A 10,485-nucleotide genomic window follows, 5' to 3' on the forward strand; every position below is an offset into this window, starting at 1 on the left:
TTTTCGACTACGCGACCTTTTAGATTCGCCACTACATTTTATGGTCAGAAATGTAGAAAAATATTTAAAGCCCAGTCATATTGGGCTTTTAGATTTTTGATATCCAGGTTCCAGAGTCGATTACGAATTGGGGAAGGTATTAGCACCCCGTTCGCCCCAAACAAAATGGTACCCCAACTAATTGCATAAATTGAATACCCTTAATTTATTTAAATTAAATTGCTTAAACATAATATTTTTTTAAATTTTTTATTTGTGTCTGACAAGTTCATATTGTTCCTACGTATCCCCAGGTGCAATAGGGAAATCAAGATTACATAGTTCTTTTTTTATTTAAAAAAATTGTAATTTGATTGGATTTTAAAAAACAGTTAGAAATTGTTTGAATTTACTCGAAGTTGAACTAATAGACAAAGAGCCAACATTGACTGCTTACCCTCTTCTCACTTTGATAGATAGCAGAAGCAGTACAAGTGACCGTGACCCATTCTTGGCTCGAAATGAGGAGAAACATGCAATACGAGTTGTAACATTGCATTAAATCTCAAAATAATTAAAGCTTATTATTATTATTCTTATTTTTAAAAATAGAGTTTAGAAAGTTGTTTGAGTTTAATTGGAATGAAATTAATAGATGCAGAATCAACAGTGATTAATTATCCTCTTCCTACTTCGATAGATAGCAGAAGCAATACAAATGATTGCGACCAGTTCTTGTCTCGAAACTAGGAGAAATATGCAATACAAGTTGTAAGCTCACTATTAAGCTCCCAAAAAAGTTTGTGACTAACTTTAACTATTAGTTAAAAAAACTATTAATGTTGTTAGCAATGAGACTTTTTCTAATTAATTCACTAAGGCACTTCAAATGCTTAATAATAATTATTGGAGGTGATAATTTTGTTACTCCTTTTCTATGGGTTAGCACTACTACTTCTAGAGTAAGCATCCATGTGATTAATAAGCAAATACCAACTAATGCGTATTACTACTTCCCTTTATCATTGAAAACTAACATGGGCCTTGATGTCTAAAAAGAAAAAGATAAGGCCCAATAGGAGAGGCAACTTAGCTTGGGTAAAAAAAAATGAGAGGGTTAGGCTTTACTTAGTCAGATTGATTGTTTGGGAGAAATAGGGTAAAGAGGTTCTCTTCTTTATTGAGCCGCCTGGAGCCTTTGGTGATGGGGCCACGCCGATGGATGAAGGGACGACAGAAATTGCAGAAAGAGCGACGTCCCTTATAGTGGTGGTCACAGATTTATGATCTCAAGTCAACCCGACTGCGAGGAGGTGCGTCCCTGCCTGGACCCAACTTGGCCATGGAGGTGGAGTCTCCATGGTTCCAACGACGGGGTGAGGAAGGTGACTCCTTGAACCACTACCTCTTCTTCTTCTTCGGTCGTCATGTCAGCACGATTTTCGGCATCATACCTTAATTTCCTGGTGGTTAGGGGTGCCAGAAGAGGTTGATGCCTATGTTTTCTTCTTTTTGGTCATGGTTAACCAAATGGGATGTGATGGATAATAGATGATGATTTTAATTGATGAGTTAAGGGAATGAACACTATTAATGAGTTAATCTACTTGTTGATAATCATATATTACCTATGTTTAATTATTGGAATGACTGCAATTATGTTTGAAGGGTTAAAATGATGTTGTTTGATTTAGCTTATATGTTTTTTTTTTGTTCATTAGAGAGAAAGTAAGTGTCCATGAGTTGCCAGTGTTATAACATATGCATCAATAGTATAACAGTGAATAAGAAATGTGTCTCTATTTATGGAATTGCATGTGTTATTATATGATGAATGTCATTGATATATGAAGCATGGTAGTGTACTATAATTAGTATGAATGCAATACATAGTACTAACCTGAACTCACTTACTGCAATAATCCTGTTTCGATAACTGCACTATGATTTTCTTCTCTGTGCGCGAGTTCCCCCTTAATTTCAGAATTGTATATTTTGTTTTGATTGATTGATGTTTTTTTCATTACAATTCTAGCCCCCCTTTATGAAACCTTCTTCTTTACTTAAAGCCAAAAAACCCAAAAAAAACTTCTTTCCTAAAAGCTTGGTAACAACCTCCCACTTTCACAAACTGGTTTCACCACGTTAGGCATTATCTCCCATTCAAATCAGTTTGTTGTTTTAATGTAAAATTTTTATTTTCATATTACATATCTATATATATATAATTAGAATATAAATCAGTTTATGTATATTTACAACAATGACTATTATTGCAATTGATAATAAATAAACAAAAAAGGACCTACAATGTTACTATATGTATATGAACAATGTTACTATATGTATATGAACAATGTTACTACAATGACTTCTATTTTAATAAATGTTGAACAGTGGACCGGAAAAAATTGAGTATTCATAAATAGATAATTATTAACTGGTGATATAATTGCACACTTGTGATTTGCCATATCTATAGGACATTCTATTTTAGGTTGAATTCTCTATCGAGACAAAAACTCATATTTGAATGAATATTGTACCTATTCACGTGGTACATGATTTAACTAGATCCTAACTTGGTCTTCTTGTCAATCTCTCCATGTCAAACCCATAAAAGCCCCAAAAAATCATAGAACTAGTCACATGATCTATGGCTCAAGCGTAAATGCTATAGTCGGGTATTTGTAAGATTGAGATGACAACTAAGAGGGGAGTGAATTAGTTGTTTAAAACTAGTACTGATTTTTCTGCACAATTCGAGAGTTAATAGCATCGGAAAATCATATGCAGAAATAATCAAGTAAATGTAAAGAGATAAAGGAAAAGAGAGTCCACGTATGTTTTTGTATTGGTTCACCTTCTTGTCCATCAAAGGCTACATCCAGTACTCTTGCAGCATAAGAGATTTCTTCACTAGATATTAAGAGTAGTAATTACAATTTCTCACCCCAAGATTTTCTTTTACCTTACTCACTCTCTAACACTTATATCACTTTTGGAAAACACCATTTTCAAGTGACTATATCCCCTTTCTTATCATACGCCTGCGAAAGAAAGTAATTCAATACTTTGAATGAATAAAATGTTTAACAATGGCACTGGTTTGCCTTTACAAGATTTTGAAGTTATAAACTCTTGCAATCCAATAAATCAATGTATACTTTAGGACTAATGCTCATAAGGTTTGAATACCTTATAGTAATACTTAAGGAAACTTTGAAAATCAAGTTCTAAAAGTTATGAACAAGTTGCACCAAGTGTAGAATAAGTATTTCAGAAAATTGTAGTTTTATTGTGTGAAGGGACTGAAAAAGAGAAGGGACTGAAAGAGAAGGGACTGAAAAATTTCAGAAAGTTATGAACAAAGTATACTAAAAGAGAAGGGACTGAAAAAGTTGTGTTGTATGGAGAAAGGTTGATTGAAAAAAGATCATATGATAAAGTAAGGCCTATTAAGAGAATTTCAATGCTTCAAACAGATGTTTAAAAAGTTTAAGTATTTTGGGGAACATTTGTAAGCCTTTTGAATTATCATTTCTTTGACTATCCCACCTTAAGTCATTCACCTTGGCCCAATTACAACCAATTAAAGACCTCTTGATTTTTGCATGCATTCAAATACAGGTAGTGGCGATTTGGCCTATAATGAAGCCTATAGTAATTTACTTTCATGAAAATTTCTGAGCGAAACATTATGATATTTAATCACATCAGAGTGATGATTGAATAGTGACCCTAATTCAAGCAGTTGTTATGACTCAAAGACTTAGCTTAAATAAAATTTGTTTATAATTGTCTTATCGTGATGTCTGGATTGTTTAAAAACTTACATGAGATTGCTTGTTATTTTGGGTCATGGTTTCTATATCATCATTCATACATGATTATGAAAGTTAGACACAATACTTGCTTGAGGACAAGCAAGAGATAAGCTTGAAGGGATTTGATGAGTGTGAAATTATGCTACATTTGCATTGCATTTAACTTGCATTTTAGGACATAATTAGGACTTTAGGATTGCTTTTAGCTTTTATTTCCCTTTGTTCGGGTTGAGCGAGTGCTTTTGGCTATGTTGTGCAGTTTGGATAGATTAAAGTCAAAAAGCGAGTAGAGATTTGGTGCAAGAAGATGAAATTTAGTGTTGAGGCTATGAGAAGACCAATTGAAGGGCCAAAATAAGTCATAGATATTATATTATATTCTTATTTTTTAGATTTGTTTTGTTGGACTTAGCCCAATATTTTGTAATTAGGATAAATAAGGGTTCTCCCTCAAGGATAAAAACACTTTTTACAACATTATACTTTACATTACAATACTCTAATTTAGCATTTAGGATTCCCTTCTACATCATGAGTGAGTAATTCCCTTTATTTCTAGTACTGGGGCTATGCCCTTTTACATTCAATAAACACTTGTTCTTACTTTTATTTCATTGAGTGTTGTGATTTGAATCAGTGAACTGAGTTTTATTTGTGTGAGTTGTGACCAACAAATTACACCACTTAGATACATTGGGGAAGGACCAAGAGGTGAACCAGAATATGTCACCATTAAGTTATTCAAACTAGAATCCTAATTCACGAGAGTAGTATTAGGATTCTCGGGGGTTTCTGGAATTCACCTTGGGGTGCTACAAAGCGATTGGATAGAAAGATCAAAGTAAAGGATTTGATTGATAACCGTACTACGAGAGTAGGTGCGACTTCAATTGAGTACATGTGTTAGAGCTCGAGAGAGGATGACACGTTTCAAAGAGAAATTCACCCTTACAACTTAAAGTTCATGAAAAGGAGCAAAACAAGGATTTGCTAGTGTAAAGGCGATAACTCTTATCCTGGGAACTCTCCCTAAATTAGATTTGAATCCTTTTTAATACTTTCATAATTATTCTTATTAATTTCTCAATCGTTCTAAATTCAATTTTATTTCTTTATTTCAGTTAAGTATAAATTAATTGTTATAATTAAAGGAGTTTTCCAGTCCTCGTGGGATTGATATTTTATTACATGAAGACATAATCCTCCACTTATGATATGCATTATCATGTTTTTGGCGTAGTTGTTGGGGACTACGTCAAAATTTCTTTAATTTTCAATTAATTCTGTACTTTACTCTAGTGTATTATGAATTTTCTTTGTTCTTGGTACCTCTGCAGGTTGCCCTTTTGGTTTATGAAAAGTTCAAATTACTACTCAGACCCAGAAAGGACTTTCCGTAGAAGAAGAAGGCAACAAAGGGAAAGAGGAAGAGAAAGATGTGCGCGTGTACAAACAACGGCTGAATGAGATGAAAAAACACTTTGCGACTATGCAGACCCTAATGCTCGTAGTTCACATCCTGGAATAATCCGCCCAACTATTGAGGCATAGAACTTTTCTTTGCCATCTACTTTGATCCGATGCAAAACCAATTTGGAGGAGGAGCTATTGAAGATCAAAATGCCCATATTGACCAGTTCTTGGAATTCTATGAGATAGTGAAGATTCTTAGGGCTTCTGAAGATGCCATTCGTCTCTGCATGTTTCCATATTCCCTTAGAGACAAAGCTAAGACATGGCTAAGAAATCAAAATTCTGAAGTTTAGGCAACATGACGAACTTTGGAGGAGGCTTTTCTCAACAAGTATTTTCCTCCTTCCAAAATTGTGCACTATAGGCATCTCATCCAATTGCTGAAGCTTGGGAAAGATAAATGAGTTGACTGAAGCTTGCCCTCATCATGGCATTCCACCTTGGATGTTGGTTCAGAACTTCTACAGTGGGCTAGACTTTCCATCACAATAATTGTTGGACTCTTCAGTAGGTGGTACCTTTATATGCAAAGGAATTGATGTTGCTTCAAAGATCACAGAGAATGTAGTTTCCAATCATCATCAATGGGTGAATGAGAGGAGGCACCATCTAAGAAGAGACTCTAGTGTACAATATTCAGGCAATTAGATGGAGACGGTAATTTCCATGCTGGATAACCTTTCTCAAAGGTTTGGAAAGCTAGAAAAGTACCATGCTAATGTTATTGGGTCTAGTGCAATATGTGAGAGGTGTGGAAAAAAAGGGCATGAATGGTCTGAATGCGAACAATTCACTGAACTTGTATATGGAGCTTGGCCCAATGAAAAACCTGAATCATGCAATTATTATGACTATAAGGAGAGGGGCGGGCAACAATTCAACCCACTATACAGGCAGAACAATCCCAATCTTGCCTGGAGGAGTAACAACATTAAAAATCATCAATACCAGGATGAGCAAGGTAATAGGAAACCTCCAACACGGTTTCCACAGGTACAATCTTCTCCTATTGATCCTACTCTTATAACAATAATGGAAGGTCGGGAAAAGTTACTTGTTAACCTTAATAAATTTCAAGAGGATCAAATCATGATTAATAAAAATGTTACAAATATGTTAAACGATTTGAATTCTAAGATATAAAACCTAACCATCCATGGAAGAATGTTAGAAACACAAATTGCCCAACAAGCTAGCAACTTTAATAGACAAATAGGGATGTTTCCAGGATAGCCAGGGAAAATCCAAATAATGAACATTGTAAGTCTATCCAATTAAGGAGTGGTAAGGAACTCAATGATGTTCCATGAACTGAGAATGATATAAAAGTGGGAGAGGAACATACTGAGACACAACTCCCCGAAGAGGAACAAAATTTTGAAAATGTGTCTAAGTATGTAGCTCTACTGCCATATGTACCACCAATTCCATTTCCCCATAGAATTGCAAAGGAAACGTTAGAAAAGAAATATGGAAAATTCTTACATATCCTTAAGAATTTATATATCAAATTGCCCTTCAGTGAGGCACTATAGGAGATGTTTGTGTACATGAAATTTCTTAGGGATATTATATCTAAAAAGAGAAGACTAGAGGATTATGAAACAATTGCTTTAACTAAGGATTGCAGTGCTTTAAGTTAAAATAAATTGCCTTCAAAACTAAAAGATCCTGGTAGTTTCTCTATCCCTTGCTTAATTGGTAACACTAATTTTGACCATGCTTTATGTGACTTAGGGGAAAGTGTGAGCATCATGCCTCTACCCGTCTGTAAAAAAATGGATGTGAGTGAACTAAATCCCGCTACTATATCACTTCAATTAGCGAATAGGTCAGTTAAATTCCATATAGGCATCTTGGAGGATGTTCCTATCAAAGTTGGGAAGTTTTACATTCCAACAGATTTTGTAATACTAGAGATGGATGAAGATACACAAATTCCAATCATACTAGGTAGACCATTTTTGGCTACCTGTGGTTCTATAATTGATTTTAAAAATGGGAAACTTTCTCTAAGCATAGGGGACGAAAAGGTTGAATTTGATATTGCTAAATCAATTAAACAATCTTCTCTTGAGGACTCATGTTGCAGGGTTGATATGCGGAACCAAGTAGTGAAAGAAGTGCCTAAAGTGAAATCCAAGGATCTCTTGAAGAGAAGCATGCTGATAGGTAACACTTCGAATTTTGATGAGGAAGTGGTTAAGGGTAGTGATTCTATAAATGCAAGCTCAACACTCCCCTACATCCTGCATGAGGAGAGCTTGAGGGAGATACGTAAATCTGATAATTGGGAGAAAGGGAAAGCACCTAAAACGAAAGTAAAAATACTCCCTCCACCATCTGGTATGAGTTCATGGGATCTTGTGTGATGCACATGGATCAACCGTCAAGCTAATGATATTAAACGAGTGTTTCGTGGAAGGCAACCCACGCTGGAGGTACACTTTTTATTTCATTAATTTTAGTGTTTTAGTATCGGCTTTAGTGTCTCCCTGAGTTTGGAGCCTTTGTAAGGGGATGTATATAGTGTCGACCATAACAAAAACCATAAACTAAAAAATAAAAAAAATAAAAAAATTATATGGAAAAGTGCTAACACAACAATGCCTATTAGCTGTCTCATTCAAATAGGATATTTGCACCTCGTCCATCTGGGACATATGGGCCATTTGGGACCTTTTTCTCTTCTTTTGTAGGTATTTCTACTACACCCAATGAAGTCAACCATTTATAATTGGCACATGAGTTAAGGACACTTCCTACCTAATCCATGAGTTTTCTTTTTCTTTCTCTTATTGTTTAGATTTTTACATTGAGGACAATATAAATTTCTAAGCTGGAGGGGGTTTTACATTCAGATAGTTCATTCATATCATGCATACCATATAGATTTCAATTCTTTATGTTGAATATTCATATTATCATGCATTTCGCATATGTTTCATATCTCATCTATTCTCTGCTTTGTTCTATGTGTTGTCTGCCTACCTTTTAAATGAATAAAATGCATGAATAATGACAGTTGATTTGTGACCCTCATTGAAGAAAGATCCTAGTAAAGGATTTGATTGATAACCGTACCATGAGAGTAGGTAGGACTTCAATTGAGTACATCTGTCGGAGCTCGAGAGAGGATGGCACATATCAAAGAGCAAAACAAGGATTTGCGAGTGTAAAGTCGGTAACCCTTATCCTAGGAACTCTCCCTAACTTCAATTTCAGTCCTTTTTAATACTTTCATAATTATTCTTGTTAATTTCTCAATCGTTCTAAATTCAATTTTATTTCTTTGTTTTAGTTAACTATAAATCAATTGATATAATTAAAGTAGTTTTTCAGTCCTCGTGGGATCGATATTTTATTACTTGATGACATAATCGTGTACTTGCGATTTACCCTATCAAGCTTCAAAGAGAGACTAACTCATCCATGATCATATGGTTTGTAGGCATAAGACTAGATGAACAAGACTCGACATGAAAATCAAAAGGTTATATTCATGAGGGTTAGGAGAGGCATTTAGATTAGGATTAGCAGGTGCAGCCTGTCTATCACTTTGATACTTATAGAGTCTATCAATGTGATTTCGAAAGAAGCCCATTTTGTGGATCACATCCACATCAATCTTGCTATCACGTGCATCAAGTGTGACTTTGGATTCACCAGTAGTGGATAAACCAAAATATTCAAGAATGTTGGTTATGAAGATAGCATAAGGCAGAGGGCTATGAGATTCTCGAACATACCACATATGTCTCATTACTGTATTAGCCCAATTGATAGAAAGGTTATGCTTAAGAGCATACATCAATTTCAATTCCATGTCATTTATTTGAGAATGATTTGAATATTTTGGAAGAATGACATAGCTGAAAATGTAATGAAGCAAGTGATCTTCGAGATTGAGATTTCCTACAACAAGGATATCTCTACTCTTTACAGTTTTACCTAGCGCCATTTGCTTACGCATTTCTATTTCCCTCTTATAGTATCTACACATAGAGTAGTAGAACTCTTTTCTATCATAATTATCCCAATCACATGCAAGACTGAAATCTTTGATGCTACCTTGAAAAGGTATGTTACAACAAATTGAACTGAAAGTCTTAATATCCAGAACAATTTATTTTCCTTTAACATAGTATGTAAGACGGTTTTTCCTAAAGTTCAACTTATAGTAAAACACTTTAACAAGTTCAGGATAATAGGCTTTTGATTCCTCACAAAAATCAAAATGATCTTGTTGCCTTATAAGAGTGGGGAAATGAAAATCCTCAAACTCAAAATTACTGACATTACTATACTTAGGAGCGAAAATAGAGCGTCCAAGAAAATGCTCTGAGAATGTTTTGCATTGAACATCATTTGCAAGAAGACATGCTAAATCTTAAGGATTAGCCTCGGAAGATGAAGCTCCTTACTTTCTTTGAGACACACCAGTAGGTTGCTTCTTAGCTCTTGATGATAACGCCATGAATTGTGGTTTTTGAGAGGTTAGGTTTTGAGTTTTGAGAGATTTGGAGATTTTTGATTGAGTCCACTAAAAACGAAATCTATGGAATAAAAGTGTTAAGAATTGAAAATGTGATATAAAACGACTCAAAAATCACACAAATTGGAACCAAAATGAGGTTTTTAGGAAAACTCTAGGTTGAACACGAAAAAGAGGGTTTGAGGAGGAAGAAGAAGTGTTTGAAAAATGAGGAGGAAAACTTAAATATTGCTCAGAGTAATCGATTACTCACAGTTAGTAATCGGTTACTTAATATAAAATAATTCTCATATTTCAAATAGACACCTTAGGTGATCGATTACGCAGGTGGGTAATCGATTACTCATACTTCCTGCTCAATGTTGTAATTGATTACTCTCTAGAGTAATCAGTTACTGAACCCATAATTTAAATTTCCAGGCATACCTGATGCCTGGTAATCGGTTACTCATCACATGTAATCGATTACATATCCAATAATTTTAAAATTTTGAAAAGATTTAAGCAATTTTAAATATAAGTAAGCATATTACAAGCATGCAAACATATAATCATGAACAAGCATTTAAGATAAGTAAACTTCATCAAGTATGCCTAATTCACGTCTAATTTTATAGAAAGGTTCTTTTGTCAAGGGTTTAGTGAATATATCTGCTAGTTGGTCATGAGTATCAACAAATTCTACATATACATCTTTCTTTTGAACATGGT

Source organism: Lupinus angustifolius, chromosome LG14 (assembly GCF_001865875.1).
Source record: "Lupinus angustifolius cultivar Tanjil chromosome LG14, LupAngTanjil_v1.0, whole genome shotgun sequence".
Classification (NCBI taxonomy): Eukaryota; Viridiplantae; Streptophyta; class Magnoliopsida; order Fabales; family Fabaceae; genus Lupinus; species Lupinus angustifolius.